Raw genomic sequence first — 26,784 nt, 5'->3', positions numbered from 1 at the left:
GCAAACATAAAGCCACAGCAGTTCATATAGGAAGATCCTGCCACAACCTCCTCCTCCTCCTCCTCCACTTCCCTACACCTGGAACAGTCATTCCACGAGGGTACGCCTGATTGGGGAAGAACAGGGATGCCAGGCCACTCCATCCAAGCAACTGAGATGCCAGCAATTTTGGATTTCCCCCTCTTTTAAGCCTTTCCATCCTAGCTGGTCATTGGAAGAACATTAGATCTGATGCTCATGTTTGTATATTTCCACTTCCCTCCACACAATCTGTTCTCCCCCCCCCTTCTCTTCTGCAATGTCTTTTTTTAGCTTGTACACCTGAGGGCAGTGACTGTCTTGTTTTCATTGATCTGCAAGTCACTTTTTGTGGTTGAATAGCAGGGCAAGAACTATTTAAATAAATAAACAAACACGCTTTGGACACAGGTGAAATGGCCCTGGCATTCACACCAAAGAAGCAGAGGGGTGAAAGGGAACAAAGGGGAATTTAGTCTACCATCAGGGAAAGGTCAGGGCCATTCAACTACTTAACGTCACCTCTTCATCAACTAACCAACCTGCGCTCTCAGGACTACAATATGCCTCAAGCAGGCAGAAGAAAGAGGACTCCAAGGAGGCATGACAAGCTATAGACATTAAAGGGGGGCGGGATGGAAGGCAAGAACCCAAGGTATCATAACACGTATAACCAAACCACCACTGATGCTAACCTAGGTCCTAATGGTCACAGCAAAGATTCAGTAAACTCACACTCTCCAAAGAAGCACTTCATCAATTCTGCAGTTGCTCACAGGCTCTAATTCCATCTCAAGCATAGTAACTGTGAAGTTGAGGAACAACACTGAGGACAAACATTCCTATACCCAGCAAACACCATGCTAAAACATGGCGTATTTTCCAGGTTTGTTAATGAACTCTAGGGGCAAAGCACATCCACACCAAACATTTAAAGCACACAGTTTTTACTCAACGCATATTTGGAACTGTAGTTTAAGTGTGATGGGAATTGTAGCTCCATGAGGGGGTAAACTGCAGTTCCCATGTACTTTAAATGTATGGTGCAGATGTGAACTAAGATACAGTTCTCTGGTTCAGAAGTAATGGGGAACTCTGGCTTAAGGCACACCAGGATCTTAGCACCAAAGTCAACACACAGTAGGAGAAAGAGAGAACAGTAGGAGCACATAGCCGCAAGGGCCATGGCTGCATAAACAAAAGTTTTGAAGTTTGGACGATTGCCTAAACATGGCAGGCATATTTTTAGAGGCTCTGGAGTATTTCAAAAGTTAGAGTAAGGTATGAAAAGTGGCAACTGTTTGTGGCACAGCTTGAAGTATTTTGCTACATCCTATAGAACACTTTTCTGTATGGGAAGACCAACAAGTTGCTCATACTACAGTAGCTGGTGCCCATATTCAATCTCTTTTTAGTTAAATGATGGGATGATGACCACTGTCTTTTCTATGCGAATGAGAACAAGTCTTGAAATGAGTCTGTGTGCAAAAGATGGAGAGAGAAAACATAGGTGCTTCCAGATGGGTGCTTATTGTGGGATCAATGCTCCTTCTGCAATAAATATTTTTGCAGCATTGAAACAATGTCATCAGGGGGGAAAAAAAAAGTCAGCCCCTATCCTACTACCCCCCCTTTAATCTGTATTTACCCCTTCCAGGGGAAACTCTGAGGCCAACAACCCACATGTGATATTCCAAAAACCTGTTTGCAAATTAAGCCCCCATCTGGAAGCACCCTAAAGAAGTGTGTGTACATGTGGTCCTAGGATGGAGATCATTTGTATGTGAACACGTTTAAAGGTAAAGGTACCTCTGCCCGTACGGGCCAGTCGTGTCCGACTCTAGGGTTGCGCGCTCATCCCGCTCAAGAGACCGGGAGCCAGCGCTGTCCGGAGACACTTCCGGGTCACATGGCCAGTGTGACTAAGCCGCAGCTGGCGAGCCAGCACCAGCGCCGCACACGGAAACGCCGTTTACCTTCCCACTATAAAGCGGTACCTATTTATCTACTTGCACTTAGGGGTGCTTTCGAACTGCTAGGTGGGCAGGAGCTGGGACCGAACGACAGGAGCTCACCCCGCTGTGGGGATTCGAACCGCCGACCTTGCGATCAGCAAGTCCTAGGCACTGAGGTTTTACCCACAGCGCCACCCGCGTCCCGTGAACACGTTTACATTATGTACAACTTTGGTGTGCCACTTTGGCTGATGTACCTGCACAGGAGAAAGAGAGGCGACTCAGCAATCACAGTTATTTGTAAGTAATCCCTAATTAACAAGCCTCCCTTACTTGGAGGGCTGGAGTTATTCCAGGCATAAGCTAAAACACTTTCCGTTCTTTCCCTTTTCAGTTACTACTTTGTGGAGGGATCGGGGAAGGCACCACAGTGAATTAGAGGAGACTTTTGTTGCATTTAATATCAATTTATTTTTCAGACTTGCTGACATAGCAGGATTGCACTGCTTGGAATTTATGATCCTTTGGGAAGCGCAGGCGCAAAGGGCCTACTGGGGGTGTAGTAAAAAAAATAAATCCCCTGCTATTAGGGGAAAAATATCAGATAGACCAGGAATAGAGGAGTGGCAGTGCTCTTCTGAATAGACCAACTGGGGAAATACTCTTATCAGTGGGGCTAAGCAAGGGGGCTTGGTTTGTGTTGACTTTCATGACTCCATTTCTCTTAGAATGAGAAAATCCAAGATACGAAGTCATCTGCCTAGCCCAGTATCCCACCACCTGTTGGGAGTTAAATGAGTATCTTATAATCAATTTCAGCTTGGGTTTGTTAGCTTGTGTGTGTGTGTGTGTGTGTGTGTGAGAGAGAGAGAGAGAGAGAGAGAGCGAGAGAGCGAGAGAGCGAGCACATATACATATGCAAAGGTACTGTATATTCACTTTCATGTTTTATTATGTGCTCCTGTTCTAAGAAGAGTGAATGAAATCAAACTAGTCAAGCCTTTAATCATGCCCTTTGCTGGCATGCAAAAGAAGTTTCTTTTTTTATATATAAATATTTATTTTTAAGTGCCAAAAATAACAAAGAAATAAAAAAGTGTTTGTTTTTTTTTAAAAAAGGACAGAACACACACACAGTACCAATACACCCTGTTAGCTCATGTTGATAATACAATTGCCACCAGTACTTCCCACTAAATTTTGCTGAGTCCTGGAAAACGTGCTCCCTGCCTTGCAGACTTTTTGCCACCTTTATTTTAGATCTTATTGTGATTTATAGGACCCTTGAACCTACGGGACCGCCTCTCCTGGTAAGCCCCGCAGAGGACCTTAAGGTCCAAAACACCCTAGAGGTCCCGGGCCCTAAGGAAGTCAGATTAGCCTCATCCAGAGCCAGGGCCTTTTCAACTCTGGCTCCGACCTGGTGGAACGCTCTGTCTCATGAGACCAGGGCCCTGCAGAATCTGATTTCTTTCCGCAGGGCCTGTAAGACAGAGTTGTTCTGCCTGGCCTTTGGCTTGGAATCAGTTTGATTCCCTCCCCCTCTTTCTTTTTCCTTTCTCCTCCTGTGATGAGGCTGCATTTTAATGTTTTAATGTTGTATTTTAATTTTCTTTTTTAAGTTGTATTTAAATCTACTTGTTTTTATTATTGGTTGTTAGCCGCCCTGAGCCCGGTCTTGGCTGGGGAGGGCGGGGTATAATTATTATTATTATTATTATTATTATTATTATTATGGAAATGTCATGGTTTTGGCATACAGGTGAAACAATGAAGTGAAATCATAGAATTGTGGACTGAGCTATGATAATGAAATGAAATCAAACACACAGGTTCAAAATAAGCCCTCCAGGTGTCCAAACATGGACTTGGCATTTATATAGCCAAAACCCCCCCAAAAAATCCACTGTAGCAAGAGTGGTGAGGTCCTCAGACCATTGCATAATACTGTATTTACTCTAATGTAATGCACACCATTTTTGGCCAAATTACACCACAAAAATTAGGATGTGCATTAGATCTGAAGGTGCTTTTACATTCACCAGCAAATACTTCTTTGGTTTCAAGGTTTTGAAAATTGAGGTGCGGATTCGATTCGATGACGTGTTAGATTCACATAAACACAGTAATTGGTGGGTGTTTATCCTTCCAGAATATCCTTTTGTAGATACAGTGGAACCTCGGGTTACGTACCATCCTCCTTATGAACGCTTCAAGTAACGAGCGCCTCAGGTTAAGAATGGTTTAGGGTTAAGAACGGACCTTCGGAATGAATTAAGTTCGTAACCGGAGGTACCACTGAAAAAAAAAAGGTTTATTGAATGTGGAAGCAATTAACACCAACACTAGGAATTGAGCTCACCCTTACAGCAACTGTGTAACAGGGTGACAGATACCTGCTACCTCTGTCTAGTTCCAAATTTCTACGAGCACTACTACTGGGCTCCACATGTAGTTGCTCTCTACTTTCACTGCCGCCACCCCCCGCAGTCCATTCAAGCACCTTCCTTGCTATCCTACAAACTGTAGGACAGTCTGACGTGTTGCAGACTGAAGCCATGTCCACACCCCTCAGTGCTGCATTTGAACAAGCATGCCAAAATAAAAACCCAGGTGACAAACATTAAGCATTGTAGGTCCCATATTAAGGAGCAGTTTCTTTGCTGGTTGAGTCAGCTGGCTGCACATAGAGACCATGGCATCAGTCTCTAAGCTGCTCAGCCAGGTAGTAGTGGTGGATGAAGCAGGTTGAGCCTAGACTGATAGTTGAAAGCAGCCTCCTACTCCCACTTCAAGTTGCCTAGTAAAGCCCTGATGCAGCTCCTCGCTACTCCCTCTGCAGCCAAAAAGCCACTAATCAAAGAGCCATTATTACATATCCCCAAGGGAGCTTTATACAAAGTGATGTGTAACCCAAATGGCTGCTGTAAACAGAGTTTTAAAAAGGGCAGTGTGCAAACTATAGCCTCCCCAAGGATAAAGAAAATTATCTCTCTATTTCTCTACCTCACCACCTTAGTGCTCTATTAATTATTATCTATTACCCATTACTTGCTCTGCATGCTACCCACAGGTCCGTGAGGAACGCCTTCCAAGCCAGCGATGCCACAGGAAGATGGGACGCTGTGGACAGCCATACACAAAATTTGCATGGAGGAAAGTTACTACAGAAGCCACATTGAAGCTCCAACACCAGCCAAACTGCAGGGCTATCGGAAAGAGGTGTGGTGGACGCAGGGAAGTGCACTCACACACAGGCTGCTTGAGCTTCATTGTGCTCCAACATACCTGGTTACCAGACCATCCTTCCGCACCTGCCTGCATCTCCTGCATCTGGGAGAAAGGCCTCCAGCAAAAAAAAGTTGGGAAGAAGGGGCTAGTATAACTTCCTATGCCTCCGGTTTCCCCCGAAACAATATGGGATCGGGAATTCAGGTTCCTCCCACTGATCCATAAAACTGGATTCTGCCTCTGCCTCATCTATAGCATAGCAGAGGAGGACAAACACGATTTTTTATTTAGGCTGGCAGAAGACCAGAATAAACTAGTTCAATAGGTTGAGAGTGAAAGATCCTCTAAGGAAACAAGATAACATCCTAGGGAAGCCCAAGTTGTTTTAGAGGTGTGTGTCTGCATGTGCTAGAAGGTTTGAGCTTGAAAAGAAAAAGGTTACAGTGGAAAACAGTATTATCCATTTTGGGCCTAGTGTGAGGGAGATGCCATAGGTTATGAAAGATGACTCTTATACCAGAGATAACAGGTTAAATATGGTCTAGAACCTTGTATTTTCTATTCTATTCTGCTGTGCAACTTGCCTCACTTTCTCCCCTTATTTTATTGTTTCTATCCCACCTACCTTCAATGAAGTTCCTCTTGAGTTCATTACAATTGGACATCCAGTGCTGTGTTATGAAAGGGTGGAGAACTTGAAGTGAACTCAACTTTAGGGTGCTCTGCCCATGTGGAAATGCATCGTTATTCTGCAAACCATCTCTTAGCAACGCAGAACATGCTCATCCAACAAGCTGGACTATTTGTGTACTTGGCACCTAGAAACGTCAGAGTAAAACAGCCCAGGGTTCCAAAGCCTATGTCAAATGGATAAAGATGCAAAGCCTGTGATCTTCTTCAAAAAGCAAATAAACCAAGGACCAGGGGAACTCAAAGCAACAGGAATACACTATAAGAAGAACTGGAAAAAGATCTGCGAATCCTGTGCACATCTACTCATAAGTAAATCCCATTGCTTCTGGGTACATGATTATATGATTCTTAAGCCCTTTTTTAATTTAATGGGATTTACCTCTGAGAAAACATGCATAGGATTATGCTGCAATTCTGTGACCCTGCAGGATGATAATGACTGCACTCTTATTGCACACTTCAAAGTTAAGGCAGCATATTGGCACAAGAAAGATGCCTGGGAACATTCTTCTCACGCAGAATTGCTCCCAGAAGCCCTTTCAGTTTGCATGGGAGCTCTCCAAACAACTGATAGATTTCAGTGTCCTCAACTTCCAGTCAGGACTCCACCTGCCCCCCTCCCTGTTCTCACCTCGCTCTGCTCACGCCAGTTCTCTGCTCAATGGTAATCCTAACCAATTCCAGCCTGCTGGCATTACAAGCACATCAAAGCTATGCACTCAAAATCCAGGTCACTCTTCAAAGAGGGAGACCCTTGCATGATGCCCTTTCCTGCACCTCAGGGTCCCCGTATACCCCAAAACCGTCATGTTGCCATGGAAATCATCCCAGTTCCCAGCGGCTGGATTAACTTCATTTCCTCCCGGTCTGATAACTTCCCTTCCCCTACCTGCCCATTCCAGCAAAAGCATCATACATCTATTTGCCTTTCTTTTGCTCACAACTCTCAAATGTGTGGATTGCCCTGTGTTCAAATGGGAGCTCACAGGGCAAGACAACGGTGAGTGTAAAGACGCTGAGGAAGGTCTGTCAAAAATACTGGTGGGGGTGAGCAAAACTCTCACACAAAATCCTCTCCGCTGACCCAGTAGCTAACACAGTAGCAATATGAAGATGACACACAGCTTTACTTATTCACATCTGCAGGCGTAGTGGATGTGCCTTGATACTGGACTGGATGAGAGCCAACAAACCAAAGCTCCACCCAGATTAAGACAGGTGGTTCCCTAGTCCAGACCCAGGCTGGAAGTGACCATGAGGGTCATCTAGTCCAACCTACTGCAGTGCAGGCCAAAGGTGGGGCCTTGAATCAACAACTGTGAGATTAAGAGTCTCATGTTCTACCAACTGAGCTATCCTGCAAGCTCTTGTATTGTAAACTGCCCTGAGATCTATGGATGAAGGGTGGTATACAACAACAACAACAACAACAACAACAACAACAACAACAACAACACATGCATACCAGCTTCAAGGTACTGGGACTCCCTAACCTGAGCTGAGTGCTCACATACCAGCTCATAAGGGGGAGGGGACTGTTGGGAAAGGGAGAATGGTTATCCCTGGTTGTTTCCCCAAAACACATCTCCCCACTCCTCCAAACTTTCTTGTGGTTTTCTCACCTTGGGTAGGCCCATTCCTTTATTGTGGAAACATTACAGTTATGCTCATTTTGCTGCACAACTCTGTCATTTTCCTGCTACCTCATACAGCTGGGGACATGTGAAGTGGTCAACTGGGGGAAGGCTCTGAGGGTAATGAGGCAAACTAATTAAAGCTTTACGAGAAGCCTACTAGTGTTTTGGAAGGGGGAGCAGGGAGTTCACATCCAGGAAGCCAGCAAGTAAAAGCTGGCTTGCTCCAGTTTTGGGGAACAGCAGGGGCTGTCTGGGTTCTAAGGCCCCTGAGGGGTGCATAGCATCTTACATAGCTAGTTGCCACAGCTTGAAGCCAATTAAACCCACACTAGCATGCTAACAGGAGTTAGCTCAGTTGGTAGAGCATGAGGCTGTTAATCTCAGGGCTGTGGGTTTGAGCCCCACACTGGGCAAACAAATCCGACATTGCAGGGAGTTGCATGGTCCCTTCCAACTCCACAATTCTATGATTCTACCAGCTCCTGTCGCCCATCTCAGGTGGGGTAGGGCAGGCCACACCCCAAACTTCCATGAGCACAACAATGCCTAAAGGGTCAGCTGCCTAAAGCATTTAAAGGATAGCCAATGTGGTATACTGGCTAGAATGTTGGACCAGGGTTCAATCACCACCCAGCCATGAAGCTCACCTTGGGTCAGTCACAGTCTCTCAGTCTAACCTCACAGGGTTGTTGTGTGGATAAAGGTGTGTGTGTGTGTGTGTGTGTGTGTGTGTGTGTGTATGTATGTGTGTGTGTGTGTGTGTGTGTGTGTTTGTGTACGGCACCTTGAGATCCTTGTTGCTAGAAAGGCAGGATATAATTGTAAGTAAGAAAAATTATGCAAAGGTGCCACTGTGGCAAGCAGCACAAGTTGCAAGGATGAGAAGCAATTTGACCTGCAAGAACTGGCAAGAAAAAGCAGACAAAGGGGAAAGGGCTTAAGTGAGGTTCAAGGAGAGGCAAACATGGCAGCAGTGCATCCTCCACTGCCCATCCTGAGCTAGACCTTTGACACAAGTGCAGGAGAACAAAAGGGTGGAAGAATCGTAGAGTTGGAAGAGACCACCAGGATCATCTGGTCCAACCTGCTGGAATGCAGGGATCTTTCACCCAACGTGGGGCTCTAACCTAAGATCCTGAGATTAAGAGACTTATGCTCTAGAAGAGAGATGTGAAAAAATGGAAATGACCCAAAGAGGTGGTGGGGCTTAAGCTCGGTCCACAAAATGTAGTAAAAAGCACATTTCGGTGCTTCCTAGACCAGTGTTTCCCAACCTTTTTTGGGAAGGCAAAGGCACACTTGTTTCATGAAAAAAATCTCGAGGCACACCACCATGCCAGATGGGGAAAGGTCACTTTTTACTTATGTAAAAAAAAAAATAAAAAAATAGTAACAGCATAGAAGGTAATGGTTAGGCTAGCATCCCTCTTCCAAATATGCTAGGTTTTTATTTGCAGGGACTGTTCTACATGGGAAAGCATTCAGCACTGTCATTCTCCCATCTGCCATCTGAATTGGTACTATTCTGGGTCAACTTACTCTGCTGCATGTGTAGATGAAAATGGCACCAAGTGTGGGGGAGGGGGCAGAACAGGTTTCAGATACAGGATATTAAGCATACACGTACTTCAGATTGAACTGGTTGCTTGCTTTGCAAGTTTTCATTTCCCAAATGACTGCCTTGGCAAGCGCAATACCTACCAGGCTCAACGCCGGTCTCGCGCTGCCGCTTCCCGCGCTCTCAAGGACCCAGGAGGAGGAAGGCGTGAAGGGAATCCCGAAGGCGCGAAAACCTCGCACATGCGCAGGCCTTCCGCCTGCGACAGCCCAGTAGGCCGGCCGAAGCGAGCGGCGATGGGATGTGGGAGGGAGCTCGCTCGCCGCCCCGTGTGTGCCTATGTGGGGCACGTTACAGCCCCGTGACGTCAGCGCCACGCAGGCAGCCAGGCAGGCAGGCAGACGGCGAGAGCCCCGCGCTGGGCGGCCTCTCCTCGCCGCCGCCGCCCCGCCTCTCGCCGCCCAACTCGCCCGCCTCCCTCCCACGGCACACCAGGCAACGTCTCACGGCACACTAGTGTGCCGCGGAACACTGGTTGGGAAACACTGTCCTAGACAAACACGACCTCAGCTGTGGAGCAACATCCAAATGTGAGTCAGAGGAAATCTTGCTTATTGTAGGCATGAGACAGCACCACAAAAGCTTTGGCAAGAAGCGCTAATACAATCCATGGATGTCTCTAGAGGAAGCTTCCAAATCCTGACTGGTCACAATCATTAAGAAGTCCTTGGAAAGCTAATATAGGCAGTCTGGTACAATTCTCTTAGAAATGAAGCACCACCCCAGGTGTCTATATTAAAATGTAGTATGGATCACATTTCCCTCTGGTCTGTTCAGTACAAACCAGTGTGGCAGATCGGCTGGAGTGTCAAGTATGGATTGGGGAAACCTGGGTTCAAATCCCCACTCAACTACAAAGCTCACTAGTTGACTTTGTGCCATAAATCTCTCTCAAAGTAACCTACCTCACAGTGTTCCTGTGAAGATAAATGGTGGTGGGGAGAACCATATAACCTATTCCGAGCTTGGAGGAACAATGGGACAGAAAGCTTAGTTTTATTTTTATCACTCTTTGCTAGGCTAAAACTCTTCTCCTGCTGTAATCTGCATTAATGGGGTCTTTCTGTGGGTTTCTTACTCCTTTTCAAGGGAACCTGATTGTTTGAATGCAAAAGAGTATTTCTGAAATTAAATGAGTGAACTGTCCAAAACTTATGTGACCATTAAATGGGATTTACCTGCAGTTCTCATAAGGCCAATTCAGGAGCAGCAGGCTCCTCCCCAGACCCACAAGTGCAGAGACAATCCATAATGGACCCAGGACCATACAGAGCTGGCCCATGACTGCTAAGTGCTTTGCAAAAGTCTTCTAAGCTCTTGCCAGAGCAGCTATAGAAAAGGATGCTGATAAGAAGTTAGGAAATAAGGACTCCGAGTGAACTGGGCAGCATGTTCAGTGTTGGTCTCCCTGCCGACCATGCAATGCTGCCTCCTCACCGCATGCCATCCCATCATCCATGGGCCAGTGGCAGCCCTGATGCAAGTTGACATCTGGCAAATGAATGGTGGGAGCAATTTTAACCTCCACCACACACACACTTCAGTAACAGTCAGGCTATTTGGTCCTGGTTTTTGTGTGTTAGCAAGAGGCCGGGAAGTTCCCTAGCAGGGATAGCATTGCAGTCAGATTAGAACCACAGAACCGGGCAGGGTCTGGTATCTGTGCAAAGTGAAGGGCTTACTTTCTGGCTCTTGTCCTTGCCACTCTGACAGCTATTTCCTGCAAGAAGCATCTTGCGTAGGCAAGAGGCTTGGTCACAAACAGCCCTACCTCACAGGGTTGTTGTGAGTATAACATGGGGGAAAACTACTGTACACTGCCTTAAGCTCTTCAGAAGAAGGATGAAGTGCAAATGCTGTTCCCTCCCTCTTAAGACCACATAAGACAATGTAGTTGTTAAAACAAGTTTTTGTTTCAACAACTTATTACAGAGGAGAACAAGAGAAGGATAACTTAAGCCTGGCCATCGTCACCAGTTTCCCCTCTCCAATTCCTATCTGCTTCCTATACAGGGAAAGCTAACAGGTGTCTCCTTTTCCACTACAGAGTCTGTGACGCCATCCTTGCCCTGAACAGGTGACTTCGCTCGTTTGCTGTAAGCACAGTTGCAGTCTTTAGATCCCTTGCCTTTCTCCCACACAGCCCTGGTTGCTTTCAGCCTCCAAGACATTTATTGTACATTCCCTTCTAAATCATGGCTGAAGGCTGGCCTGCTTGCTCGCCCGCTCTCCATTACAGAGAGAGCCCTGCACTGCTGCGGTGCAGTTCCGTTTAGTTTGCAGAAAAAGCAGCCTCTCCGGAGAAACCCACCCAGGAGCTGTCCAGTGCTGAACTCTGGGATGATGGACGATTATGGACCATCTGCACTTTCAGAGCGGGATAGATTTATGAGCCATACAGACTGCTCAAAGAGTGTCCATTACTATAACTCACTGGCCTCTTCAGAAAGATTCTAATCAGGTCTTTTCTGCCACCACTGCAACGTCCAGGTTAAGAACTGGCAAGAAAGAAAATCAATTATGTTTTTTTAATATGCTCTTGGCAACAGCATAGGGCAAGGGGTGTGTGTGTGTGTGTGTCCGTGTGCACAACTAGAACTTGACCCAGAATATCCCTTTACAGTGGACATTCTCAGTGTGTTTAAAGAATAGCACAAGACCACAAACTTTGAATGCTGCAGCTAAGTGTCTTGCTAGAGCTTTGCAGCTGTTCTGCCACACCCCAAGTTGAGAGAGCTTTGTAGCAGACAGGGACCGCAAATGAGTGGCTGCAGCACGGATGTTAACTCAACAGACAGCAGTTGATGTAAGCAAATGGGATCCTGCTTTCCCCCTTTTGATGTAGGCTGCTGCAGGGATGTTGCCCTGTATGAATATAAGTTTTTCTCTTCTTTACACCCTTGCAATTTCACATATTAGTCCAATGAAATAGGTTCTACAGATTGATTGTATTATTTTGAGGAAGCAAAGTAATTTTCTTAACTTGCTTAAAAGCTTATAGTCACGTTATATATGGACAGCCCCTAGAATTATGGTATATGGTAAATGGCAATACAGTATATGGGTATCCGTACATATTTCTTATCAGTTGTGTATTTGAAAACAAGGGTATTGAATACATGAGTGCTTAAAAATGAATTTCTTTTTAGGGATCAAAGGGGGGAATAGACACACCCAGAGAGTGTATAGTGTGTGTGTGTGTGTGTGTGTGTGAATGTATGTATACGTGCATTGGTGCGCGCGCACACACACACACACACACACACACACACACACACTCTATCACTAACTGAGATCTTTCCTTCTCATTCCCTTCTTACTACCTCCACATGCTACAGAAGGTCCAAGCCTCTGAAGAGGGGAATGTGGCATAATAAATAACAAATGGCCAACTCCCTGTACTTCTGTTTGGCATTTTTTAGCAGTGGATTATGGCTGTCATGCGGCAATTAAAAAGGTGTCATAAAATGCTAAGTGTTCATATTTCATGGCTCCTAGTCTCCTCTGCTGCAAGGAGGACTGGGCTGGACTGAGATGAGCTTGCTCTCCTTTGGCTTCTTTATGGTGGAACTGGAACAGGGGAAATGATTTTTTCCTCTCACTCACCCATCCACCCCCACTGGGTAAGCTTTGTGCAGTGCTCATCCAGAAGATACTGAGCCCTGGGCAGATGGAGTGGAAACCTGGTCCAACATTTTCCTTCCCTCAACCTTTGAGAAACTTGCACTGGAGGAAGCTGCCTGTTCTGTTGCTAGTGCCTGGAGGCCTAACTTCACTTTCGCAAGGGGTTTGGTTTTTCTCCCTCACCCTGTTTCAAGGAAACATTTTGGGTAAAGTTCAAAGAAGCTTATTCCGTCAGCACAAGTGTGATGGAGCCATTTCCTCTCTCCTCCCATCATGCACTGTTCTGGGGGTTCTCCCAACCACTGAGAGCAAGATCAGAGGAAGGTTCAGGTGGGGACAGGGATGGAAGCAAGAGTTGGAGGAGAGAAGGCAAGCTCTGTTGTGCTTGAAGGAGCTACAGCACAGGTTTACATTAGCAAACTGGGTTAGTTGAATCCGGTCCTTAAGATTTTGGTTTTATAGATGCAGCCACAGGCAAGGGCTGTTTGAAATCCACACGAAGGCCAAATACACATACTGCATATTCCCCATGTGTTGATAACCTCCCAAACCTGCACATCTCTACTTCAGTTCTGACCTATCATGGCTCTTCTGTCCTGCTTGAGGCCTTCTTTCAAATTCCAAGAACAGTTCCAGGTTACCATGATCATAACCAGTGCTATTTTTCTAGAAAAAGAGGTGCTGGAATTCACCAGGAACGCTTCCCTTGTTGTAATGGGACAGGTGCCCCCCTGAGAAGTGCTGGAGCTGAGTTCCGCCCGGGGGGGGGGGGAACAAAACCCTGATCATAACCTTTTTGATCACCACACTTTTTAGTTGGAGTGGTTGCTCTGTACAATTCACACAGTCACTCAGTGCTCACCTGTGCCTTGCTAAGCCCAACCTAGAAGGATCAGGACGGATGCCACTGTTACAACAACAACAACAGCAATGGTGGCACCAACAGGCCATGCTGGTTGGTTATTTCTCTTCCCTGTTCTTCCCTCACAACCTCCCACAGTAAACGGTGGAAGCTGGTGTCTGAACACAAGCCAATTCCCCTGCCCCAAGCTCAACTGCAGAGCAGAGACCAGCACAAACAGTGGGGAGCCGTGGCTGAAAGTGTGATACATGAAGGAACTGGTTTGAATTTTATCCAAGCTGTTAACTCATACCAGGTGGCTGCTGGAAAGCTGCCTCAGCTCCTTCCCCTGCCCCACATGCATACATTGCAATATGGGGGTAATAATAATATTGGCCTAATTTGCAGGATTATTTTAAGGCTTACTGTGAAATGCTTTGAACCACAACAACAAAACCACTGAATATAAATTCTAGATATTATTATTGTTATAGCTGCGTCCTTTGTTATCTAATTAGGTATAAAATAAGTAAGAACATTATATCTGAACAAGCCAAACAATTCACAAGTCCCACTTAGTCCAGCCTCTAATAAAACACTTGGGGATTTCAGGAAGGATGAGATGCGTTTTCATAATGCAGGTGAGTGGGTGGTACAGTCCTACTCAGGAGTCTACAACCCGGGAAGCTGCTGTTAATGGGCTAGGGCTGGAATGAGCAGAGAGCTTGCAATGAAGAGAGCACAGTTGGCAGCAGTCACGCGTGACGCCATTAGGTGAGAGCTTGTGCTCAGCACTTTCCTTTTTGAGCCCGAGAAGGAAGTCCATGAAGTCTAGCACTTGCATACATTTATCAAAAACATTTAGTCCAACATATAGGATCACCACACCTCTAAGTATCACACACTGGTGGCCCAATACAGTGGCAGTGTTTCCACATGATGCTAAGCCAAACCATGGCTTTACTATGAACACACCAATGTGGTGGCTCCTGAGGAGGAAGCCATAGCTGCTTTGCTTCTCCCTGGGCTTTTCAGGTCAGAGCAGTGTGCCAGTTATGCCAAGGTTTGGCTTACAATGCTGTCCAAACCAGGGATCATGGTTATGGTCTTTCCTTTTAGGACCAGCTTGATTTAGCTGCTGTCCTTATTGTTGTTGTTTAGTCATTTAGTCATGTCTGACTCTTTGTGACCCCATGGACCAGAGCACGCCAGGCACTCCTGTATTCCACTGCCTCCCACAGTTTGGTCAAACTCATGCTAGTAGCTTCGAGAACACTGTCCAACCATCTCGTCCTCTGTCGTCCCCTTCTCCGTCTGCCTTCAATCTTTCCCAACATCAGGGTCTTTTCCAGGGAGTCTTCTCTTCTCATGATGTGGCCAAAGTATCTGTCCTTCCAGTGAGCACCCAGGGCTGATTTTCTTCAGAATGGAGCGGTTTGATCTTCTTGCAGTCCATGGGACTCTCAAGAGTCTCCTCCAACACCATAATTCAAAAGCATCAATTCTTAGGTAATCAGCCTTCTTTATGGTCCAGCTCTCACTTCCATACATCACTACTGAGAAAACCATAGCTTTAACTATATAGACCTTTGTTGGCAAGGTGATGTCTCTGCTTTTTAAGATGCTGTCTAGGTTCATCATCACTTTTCTCGCCAGAAGCAGGCGTCTTTTAATTTTGTGGCTGCTGTCACCATCTGCAGTGCTCATGCAGCCCAAGATAGTAAAATCTCTCACTGCCTCCATTTCTTCCCTTTCTATATGCCAAGAGGTGATGGGCCCAGTGGCCATGATCTTAGTTTTTTTGATGTTGAGCTGCAGACCATATTTTGCGCTCTCCTCTTTCACTCTCATTAAGAGGTTCTTTAATTCCTCCTCACTTTCTGCCATGAAACTTGTGTCATCTGCGTAGCTGCCGTCCTATGGTGACCTAAAAAGTCTGGGGAGGAGCAAAGCAGATGTGAGTTCCTTGGTGGAGCCAGCACATTTGCCTTGTTGCAGTCTTACCATGTTTGAAAACCAGGCAAGTGAGAGCCTCACGGCTCCAAATCTAGGGAGTCCATTCAAGAGAGTTTTTATAAACCCATGCATGAAAACTCACTTTGGGAAGTCGCTTATGAGTCCAGCCACATTCACAGCAAAGGGTGCAACAAAAAATAAAATGGAGCTGGACCTGCAACTGTTGCTGCTGTTAAGTTCTGAGCTTTAATACTGAGCTGGGGGGAAAGTTCATTTCATCTCAAGCTATTAAAAATGTAATGTTGGGAGGGGGTGAAATGGGAATGTTTGCAGTCATTTTGAATGCTTTCAAGAACTTTGTTTTGCACTTGACGAAAATGTAGAAAGGGGAATTTCTAATTAATGATTTGTCAAAACAAGAGTGTGATTTAATACAACTGAACAAAGAATACAAAGGGTTAGGCTGTTTGCTTCCTTGTGTGTGTGTGTCCAGCATCTGAAGCAGCCATAGCTACGCATGAAGCAAACCCTATTCAAAGGAGTTACTTTTCAACCAAAGAATTTCCTGCCTTGGACATTCCAGGCAAGGACCTGCAAGGAGGTAGGCTGAACCATTTTGTGCAGAGACTGAATCATAAAGATGCCTGACTTTGCCAGCTTGCTTTCTGCCACAGATTCTGCAAGGAATAGTGGCAGTAGCAAATGAGATTGGAGACCATATCTTCCTGGGCCACCGAGTCAAGCTGTGAATGCTTGTTTAGTAGCTTACGAGAAAAGGCGGAACATTTCTTTTCATTATCAGACTATGCTTCTACAGTTCTCCCTGTTACACATCTGCCCAAACATTTGCTTGCTCAGAAAACTGTGTCCATTCCACAGCAGTGAATGCAGATGTGCGCATACACCTGCTCAAGAACAAACTATGGGCAGAAGGTAGACATATTATTTACTGCAGAGCAACTGGAAAATATACTGCAAGGCAGAGACAGCCCCTCAATAATTGACTAACAGAGTCATTAGAGACCATTGAACTCCAAGCTATACTTTGGAGCACAGTACAGACATGCGTCAGGTGGGATGCTTCAAAAAAGTGATGGAGTGATGGAGTTAGTAACAAGGTTCACACCATTCTCGTGACATGGTTTCTTACTTAAGAAAACAAGTAGGAGCTTCTGAAATGGCCAGCTGCCCCACCGCAAGGTAGCATCATTTGTATTTCAAAGCAGGCACAGCGATTCAGGCAATTTCAGCCTTTGGGATTCTGCTTTCAGCACCCAGTTTGCCGGACTGGTCCCCTTACCTACACTTTGGAGTTCCTGCTCTCTTCTAGCTTCATGTGCATGCATGAGACACCTCAAATATAATCACAAATTTATAGAAAAAAATGGTGAGCAATGCCATCACCCTTACTATTGCATCTCTAGAAATGGGGAATCAATGGAAGGTACACAATGTAAGTAATCCACACTAGGGGTGTCACTTTTATCTTAAATGACATGACATCATCTTTTGCACATGATAGGCAAACAAAAGCACAACAGATGGTGATACCCAGCCTCATCCATTTCCCTAGAAGAAAAGAATTTCTCTAGGAAATTTCCCCCTATTCCCTTATCAAGCAGAATTAGATGCAAGAAAAGCCACATCCTTCTCTAGGACCATTGTGCAGTGCTGAAGAAGGGCCCCCACTGTATCACTTCTTATTCTGTGTAATATTCATCATGCTGGTTTATTTATGGGCCCCCTTATTCGGGAAGGTATTTTTCAGGCCTGGTGAATAAAACATAAGCCTCTGCAGTTTGTCAGAATGCATGCAGCTCCTCTGAAGTTGGCCTGACAAACGGTCTTTGGTTTTCTCTGACGACTGCACTTCGAGAGGAATACATTTGTATTTGGATTCTCAGCACTCGGGGGATATACAAAAACTTTCCCCAATGGAATAAGGGGAAATTTTTACAGCTTTCTGGCAAATGGCGATAAACCAAAGCATAAAGCTAGGATTGTATACCAGGGACAAAATGTGCATTGCTGGGGCTGAGAGACTACCAGGGGCTGAAGGAAGGGGGGGAGGGAATGACAAAAGGAACTGTTAACAACTCTCTCTCAAAATTCCTCTATGTAAAGAAGAAAAAAACCCTTCAACACCCCACAGCTCCAGCAGAGCCCCGCTGTTCCTAATACAGTGGTATCTCATGTTACAAATGCTTCAGGTTACAAATGCTTCAGGTTACAAACTCCGCTAACCTGGAAGAGTTACCTCGAGTTGAGAACTTTGCCCCAGGATGAGAACGGAAATCGTGTGCCAGCAGTGCAGCGGCAGCAAGAGGCCCCCATTAGTGAAAGCACACCTCTAGTTAAGAACAGCTTCAGGTTAAGAACAGACCTCCAGAATGAATTAAGTTCGTAACTAGAGGTACCGCTGTACTGGCACAGGCAAGCTTGACATCTCCTCTTCTGGCACCAGACTTTTGACTTTATTGCTTGCCCCAAACCCAGAACCTGCAGGGTGTGCAGGCAGGGATAGAACAGGTAAACCAATTCCAGTGTGCGGCCCTCAACAACATTTGACAACATCTGACGCCCCTCCCCCAGCCCTCACGTTGTCTTTCCAAAAATGGGTAGGAAAGGCTTTGGGAAGGAGGTGGGGGGCTCTGAAAGGATCCTAGAGTCCTCCCACCAACCTCCCAAAGCCTAGCTAGTGCTTCCCCAGATTTGGGAAGGAGGTGGGATGGCTCTAGGACTCTACCAGAGCCTTGTAATTCCTTCCTAAAGCTCAGTGCCTTGCTTAGCCTGCTCTGGGAATGCAATAAGGGGGGGGGCATCAAATTTGGGGCTTGCTTCCCAACCCTGCCCGTGTATTGTGGCAGTGAGTGACCTGTGGGCCCCGTGTCCAAGTACTCCCATGGCCCAACTGATATGGGAAGTTGGGCCACCCTGGATTAGTTGCTCCAAGCACCTTACCTGGCAGTATTTTAAGACTTATTAAAGCAAATGAAATTATTTTACTTATGTTGAAGTGGATATAGGATGTGGAACAAATACACTGCAAAATAAAAATGTGTCTAGGTTACTGCCCCAGAGTTGCACTACCTTCCACTGCAACAGCTTCTGGAAGTCATGTGCTGATTCCAAATGGAAAGCCTCAAAGCTTTGGTTTTGCTTGTCCCCGCTGTCTCTGTGCACTCACGAGATTTCCCTGTGAGGTCTTTGTTCCCCTTTCCTGTAAATCTTTCCTTCTAGCCTTGATACACCTTTGTTTCCTACTGCGTTTGGCCATATTTCTGCCCTTAAAGAGTGAAACCAACTACACTGTTTGCCTGGGCTCCCACAGCTTCATTGGCATGATCAGAGCTAGGGATTTACTTTGTTGAGCAAGGATTAATTTAACCCAGCCACTGGGAATCGGGATTATTTCCTTGGAAACCATGGTTCTGGGGCGGCAGGTACAGTACTGGGAGCTACAGAGGCCTCCCATGACAAAACAGGGCCATCTGGTGAAATTGCTAGACTGAGGACGTAAAGCATACAAGTAAATATCACACAGGACATGGTTGTCCTGCAAAGCCCCCAGCTAAGTAATCTCTTCTAAGAGCATGCACATATGGCAGCTTCTACCATGGGAATTTTCCCACCTTGAGTGTTAAATCTGGGGTGTGGGCAGCCTGAAAGACACCAACCAGCCTTTATTGTAGGGCTTTTCTTTGGCAGAATAATAGTTTGGGGCTGTGCTATTCACAGTGATCCTCCTAGTCCCCGTCTGTCTTTTAGATTGGCAAAGGTGAGCCAGTCTAGGTACACCAAACTGACAGGCCTTTCAGTGCCCATATACCGGCAATGCTAATTCCAGGTAAACCATAATTAGTGGCCATTAAACCTAATGGCCACGGAACCTTGGCCAAATCTCACATCACCCAGCCTAACCTCTAATCAATTTCCTTGGGTTATTGTGAAGAGTTGCAACGCAATCCTACAGAAGGGGGGAGGGGGCGGGAATACTACAGAATTGAAAACCAGCACCCACGTTGGCAGGATAATGCAAATGCTTATCAACATTTATGAATTATATGAACACTTGTATCTTATATAAACACTCAAGCAAAGCACGAAGCCATTACACTGGCTTTATTTTGCAGTTGGCCAGTCATCTTCCCTCTGAGCAAACCAGAAAACATTGGTTAACTTATGAAAGAACATGCCCTCTAGGAAATCTTTGCACCTGAGCCACTTGCACAAATCTGTTTGACGATTATCAGAAGCTGCTGTGGGTTAATAATATTGGTATGTTTGGCCATGAAGAATCCCATAGGAGTTGAATCAGGAATCATTAGATTACTACTGTGCCCCTACCCTTCCTACATTAAGTGAGGTTAGACCGATACCCCTTTACAGAGGCTTGATATCACAACCCCATTTAATATATAAGGTGCTGTCAGGCTAGGATTTTGGGTCCCATCCTTCTCATTAGCCATGTTTATCCGCGTTGAGATAGGGTGACAGATAAGGAAAACCAGAGAGAAATGAGAGTCCCTAAGACTGAAAGGGGGGGGGGGAATTCTCTGGATTCAGAATGTTTCTACAGAACTAAAACAACAAATGCACCCAAATTAAAAAAGAGTCACGCGAGGCAGTCTGTTTTATTGCATCAATTATAGTTGAAAATGCAGGGAAGGTTTTGAATTGCACATCAGTCAAGCACTGCTGTTTAAAGCTAAAGAAATATTAAAAGATTACATGGCAGGTAATTTTAGTGTGGAAAAAACCTGAATGATCACTTAAAACAAACAGTATTCAGGCTGGAACTGGAGCGCTTTTTGACAGATTATAAACAATCTGTCCTTATTGGTGCAATAAGTAAAAAAAAAAAAGTTATACACACACATATATAGCCAGACTGCAGGGCATTTTTGCAATATCCAGTACCACTGGGCCAACAGAACCTTTGCATAGCAGAGGGTATGGAGTGCAAGGCAGACTGCTCTGTGAAAGAGTTTTGAGCAAGTCTCTAGGGCCAGCAAGGCACAGCAACTCTAGGCTTTGCCAATAAGCACTGCCTTTAAGCCTCCAGCTCGGAGTCTTTCAAACTAAATAGAATTGAAAGTTATATTGCCAAACTGTAGACTATGCCTTTAAATCAAGGGATCTTTTTAATTTTTGCTTTTAAAATCTGCTTCTCCTAATGCATATTTAATCCAAGCGTACCACTGCCTGTGAATTGAGTTACAAAGGTAATCCAGTTTCTGGAGTACTGTGTCTAGTTCTGGTTACCACACCTTAAGAAGATACGGACAAATCGAAACGGGATGAGATGAGGGCAACAAAAATAGTCAGGGGCCTGGAAAGAAAGCCTTATGGAGAAAGGTATGGAAGACATCCAGTGTATCTAACCTGGAGAAGAGAAGACTGGGTGGCCAGACTTGATAGCTATTCAAATAACAGAATGGATGTGACATAGTAGCAGACGAAGACTGATCTCTTGTGGGGCAGGACCACATAAAGGTGGTTTCTGCACATGCTGTAGAGGGAAATGAGAGGGCAAATGGCAGCCCATCTAGGAGAAAGAAAACTCTTGATCCTAAACTTCCGTTGCTTTGCAGGACATCTTTGGGAGATGAAAGGATCCTGAGTGGAGTCCCTAAAACAGTAGAATGGTGTCTTGCATGTCTCCCTCCAGCAACTCCTACAGCCAAGCTGGTGCCAAATGTAATGTTCTGCTTTCCTTTGGACCACATCAGTGAGGCTGAGAGGGGGGTGGTCTTGTCATCTGGGAAGCCCAGGACCTCCACATACACTGCCCAGGCTTGCACCCTGGAGAGGTCACTTCAGTTCTGCCAACACAGTAAAATCAATGCGATTTGATGTCACCCTTGGAGGCACACTCCGCTGCTTCTTGAGACAGATGGATGCAACATTTTGGCTTTGTTGTTCATTGTTGTTGTTTTTAGTACTAGGGAGAAATTTCTTAATTGTACAATGGAACCAGTTATCAAGGGAGGGGGGAGCTCTTCCATTCTGAAGGTGTTCAAAGCAGAGAGGCTGGGCAGCCATCTAGTCCAGTTTCCCCCCCCAAACTTGGGTCTCCAGCTGTTTTTGGACTACAATTCCCATCATCCCTGACCACTGGTCCTGCTAGCTAGGGGTGATGGGAATTGTAGTTAAAAAAACAACACCACAGCTGGAAACCAAAGTTTAGGAAACACTGATCTGTTCCAACCCTCTGCAGGAATCACAGCTATAAGGGTTCGTAGGCAAGGAGTGAGGACAGGGTTGAAGATAAGCTCCCGCACATCACCTGATGGACTGTAGGAGTCTGCTTAAGGCTTTCATATGCCTCCCATCTATCTTTCAAATTTCTATAGCCTTAGGTCCTACAGGATCTCCTTCAAATGTGATTTTATTATTCTAAGTACTGCACAAATCTTCAATGCACCAGCTAACGTGGATCTAGCCCCCTCTCCTCTCCCCCTTCCCCCCCTTCCCCCTTGCACTAACTCCATTTTGCCAGTTGAGGGATTTCTGGCTCCCACCCAAAACCCCTATTATAAAAATCAAACTGTTTAAAAAATGGAAAAAAGAGAGAAGCCAAGAGATTTCCCTGTGCCACCATCTGCTAATTTATAGGGTTATTTGCGTCAGCAGTTTAGAAAGAAGCAAAACCATGTCAGGGATTCTTTTCTTTAAAAAAAAAAACACCCTTCTACAGCAGAAGCATCAAAATATGGTTGCTGGTTTTTATAAAGAGAACCTGCAATCCAGAGATTTATAAATTAAGAAAACATACATTCACCCCAAAGCAAGTTTTATCAGTATAGGGGGAAACAAAAATGCCTTTTTCAATGAACTGGGGCAACGCATACCAAAATAAGTTTGCTTTGAGTGATTAGTGGTAGCAGCACCCTCTTTAATGCTAACAGGCATCGGGCCATTAAAGAAGCAATTAGACTGGCCACTGGGAAATATGTGGCTTCCCTATTCTAGGGAGTGAGGGCAAAGGTCCACAGTTCAAACTGCATTGCTCACCATGGCAAGCATCCCAGACACTGCTCTGATGAGTCTGTCAAGCCCCAACTTCCTTCTTGTCCTAGGCGCTGTGGAGGGGTAAGGATATCAGCCCCCACCATTATGCTATGCTTCTGAAGGTCATCTGAGAACCATGGAAGCAGAACAATCCCCACTCCGAGAGCCGAAATCGGAGCAGGTTACTATTGTCCCTGATCTTATGGAGGATTCTGATGACCAGGTCTGTGGAACAAAATTGGGAGTTCATAACCCACAATGTAAAATGCATGGATCACCCCATATTTGTTAATGTAACACAGAAGAGACGTATTGGGGAATGGCCACAGTTCAGTGGTGAAATGAACGCTTTGCATGCATCCTAGGTTCAATCCTTGGTATTTCAAACATAAATGTTCTCAGATGGCAGGGCTAGTAACAGTGGGCGAGATTAAGATTAAACCACAGACTTATCACAGTAGCCTTTTTCATACCAGGAACACCCTTAATATGTGGAGCAGGGACTTCAGCCACTGCCTTCACTCTTGACCTCTGTATTTTCATTCCTGCCTCTTCCACATGTTCACTAGTACATATGGTCATCTGTCCTGGATGCTTGAGCTGAGATTCCTGCATTGCTGGGGGTTGGACTAGATGACCCTTGGAGTTCCCTTCCCACTGTAAAATTCTACGATTCTAAGGTATGTTGAAAGTGTGATGATATTTATTAATTTAGCATTTCAGTTACTAGGCTGTCCTCGGACGTCATGGGGTGGGTAGTAATGCTTTAAACAACAAACAGGTAAAATGCCCTACAAGACCTACAGGGCTTTTTACCTAACCAGAAGGAAGCATATAGCCCTCCAGGAAAGAGGTCTCGGGGGTATTCTATCCCATTTGTCTATAAACACTTTAATAAGATGTTGTGCTTATATTATTAGGAACGAGGAGGTAGGCTGAGCCCCAACCACATGGCTAGATTCAATCGCTGAGCCAAAGATCAGACAGATGGTGCTAAATGCCTAAACCTCCTGAGATGAAGGGAGCAACCAATGTTTCTGATGTCTAAGTACTGTAATAGCTTTAGTGTTGCTGTCTGTCTGAAGAACTTCGGACCAGCTTGTTTCAGTTATTTCAACCACCTTTTATTCGCATGAACTGGGCCTCCGCCCCACCGTGTGAGATCCTTTGCTTCAGATGCCAAACAAATCTCCATGTCTTGCAGCTATGGTTATGGCAGTTTTCCAAGTCTGCATAGTAGTAGCCGCAGAAGTTGCATGGAATTGGGGATGATTGATTAAAGACTGCTTTATGATGGGCAACAATGCAGGAAGCAGCAAAGATGCAACTGAGGTCTTAATAAGGGAAGCAGGTGAGAAAGGATCTGCTAATGCTCCTTATGAGGTTAGTTCTTCCCAATGATGTGTGTCTGGGTACTTAAATTGCTTATCACATGCTAAGAGAAGTTAGTAGAGTTGGCAGGTGATTATTTAATGAGACAAAAAGTCTAGGGAGGCTCCTGTGTTGCTCTAGGGCAGGCATAGGCAAACTCGGCCCTCCAGATGTTTTGGGACTACAACTCCCATCATCCCTAGCTAACAGGACCAGTGGTCAGGGATGATGGGAATTGTAGTCCCAAAACATCTGGAGGGTCAAGTCTGCCTATGCCTGCTCTAGCGTGGTTGTGTACAAACATAGGGAACTACACACATGGGAGTATTTAAGCTCCAGTGTCTGATTTTAAGATCAACCAAAATAATCTAGTAATTATGCCATGTGTATAAACACAGGATTATACCATGACAGCCCATCAAGATGTAATCTATTTTTAACAGGCCTCACTTGCTATAGAAACAGCCAATTTTTGCACCAATGCACTAAAATCTGGTTCCGATGCAAAATTCTGACTGTAGACTTTGACTTACCTTGTTCTGGAGTTGGAAGGAGTTTTGCTAAAGGAAGGAGTTCCTAAGGTGAGGAGCCATTTTGGCTAAAGGTGGCTCCACTGGAATAATTTTGCAAGAATTCTGAGGAAATCATAACATTCTGCTTAAGTAACGTCAGTTGCAGAATTACAAAACCTTCAGAGTTCCTCACTCTCCTTCTGCCTCGTTTCAGTGCAGCATGTAGGATGAACCCACTTTGTATTTATTCACTGGATTTAATCAACAGACTAAATTTATCTGGTTTATCCATTACAAAGCTATTTCCATTTTATGCACACAGTTTAATATTTTATATTCACTTTTTAAATTCACTGCCCTGGGCATTCAGGATGCTGCAGAAGATATTTTCAACAATGCCCTGGCCCAAGCACACGGTGTAAACTGCAAGGCAGGTTATGGTTTAAAAGAGCTGGGAGCTCTCCAGGCACAACTGTATTACAAAATTATTATTACTGTTATTATTCATAATGTCCTTTGCCTTCATTGTTCAGCTCTACTCCCTCACTTGGCTTCCAAGCATTGTGCATTCTACACACCCCTTGCGGAGTTTTTAGAAGAACGATTCAGGACCAAATCCCTCCACAGGTTTATAAAGATTGCTTTGCTAAGCCCTCTCAGGTGCATGAGATATCTCACAGCTCTGCTTGCAACCTCTTTGTGAAGCTCTTTCGGATTTCTCCATCAAGATGGGCAGGGAATCCTGGAGCCTCATGGTGTTTAGACTTAAGCTAGTTTCATATTCTCTCCCTGACCAACTCCACAGATCCCCCAGTTTCTTCATTTGTTCATTAAGGTGTCCATAAAAGTGTGATAAAAATGTATTTTTCAGTGGTTAATGAGTTTCCCAGTTTAATAAGCAACTTGCTTTCCTATTCCCCCCTCCTTGGAGACACCCTGTGCCTCTCTGTAAATAATGCATCCTGCTTTCTCTGGAGTGTGCACTGTCTACTGGGCCAGCACAGCACAAGCTAAGAAAGCAGATCAGCTTGTTGTTGCTTGGCTATTGCCCCTTTGCCTCAACATTTTTTGCAAGCACAATTATTTCTAATAGACTTTTTTTTGGCTATACCTGGACTCAAGCTACACACAGCACAACCACCCACAACCCTTACAACACACTGACTATCTGTAAGAAAGCAATTCTCTTTCACTCATGGCCAATGGCTCTTTTCTGAGAGTTCATGTGCACCATTGGGAAATTCCCAAGCAACCCTACAGATGTTGTTGGGCTAAAGGTTTCATCGCCCCTGACCATAGGCCATGCTGGCTGGGGCTGATGGGAACTGGATTCCAAACAATTTCTAAAGGGTCACAGGTTCCCCACCCCTGCAATAAGGCAATGGTAGCACTTGCATGTGTGGACACAGCCATTCAGAACCACACTGGTATTATTGACTGATTCCCCTATCAATTGGTAGGCATGTTCAAGTCAAGCTCCAGCGATATCCATATATCTTCCCTTAAGACCAACAGCCTAATCTTCTACTGAGTTGGCATCCTGTGCACAGATCCTTCATTTCCTCTATGCTGCAGGCATGATTCCCACTGCATAAGAAGAACAGAGATATTTTTGAAAGTCAGTGAACCATCAGCCATGGTTTTATGACCTTCAGGATTGGCTGTTGTAATGTCCTCCTGTGCGGGGTTATTTCTGAAGTGCACATATGCTTCTGCAGGTGCAGAATGTGTTCCAATGTTTGTTTGCTTTTTAACTCAGGCAACCATTTAAAACAGCTACTATAGTCCTATTAAATGGCTCAAGGAAGTCTTCTAGTTTGCTTTATGCCTGATTCTTTTTAAAAAAAATATGTATTTTGTGTGTGGGGTGGTGGGGTGGTGGATTTTAAAGAATTCAAATAAAATGCCCTAAACTTACAACACTGACCAAAGAAACAAGTTGTTCCATAATCATAGAGTGGAGAGAGATTATTTTTTCCATCTTTCTCTTCATTCCCAGTATAGCCACTCTCTCCTTCACTCCAGTGTTCCTGGATCCACAAAAGCAATTGTTCTTCAATGGCTGCATCCCTCTTGTCCCTCCTCCCACCCCCCCTCCTCAGATGCTGTCCCCCTTATTCATCTGTTCCCTTCAGCAAACAGGCCAAGCCTCAGATCTCACATTTTCGCTAGTATGCCTCATCCCTGCCCCATCCAAACCAAGTCTATCTGTAGCCTGGGTAATGCTGTGCCCCCCAGATGATGTGGCGTCAACACCAAAGTCCATTGTTTGATTAAGAAACAAAACAAATGCCCCTTCCTGGCACATAAGAAT

General features: G+C 45.2%; 1 protein-coding gene across 2 annotated transcripts in view; it reads right to left on the bottom strand.

The window, feature by feature from the left end:
• Window positions 1-26,784, bottom strand: part of RBFOX3 (RNA binding fox-1 homolog 3) — a 224,158-nt gene that overhangs the window by 119,260 nt on the left and 78,114 nt on the right. The gene's annotated exons all lie outside the window — the stretch shown is intronic.

The sequence above is a fragment of the Podarcis liolepis genome (assembly GCF_965112155.1).
Source record: "Podarcis liolepis genome assembly, chromosome: 2".
NCBI classification, from domain to species: Eukaryota; Metazoa; Chordata; class Lepidosauria; order Squamata; family Lacertidae; genus Podarcis; species Podarcis liolepis.
The sequence above is the reverse complement of the archived record's forward strand: the minus strand, read 5'-3'. Positions and strand labels throughout refer to the sequence as shown.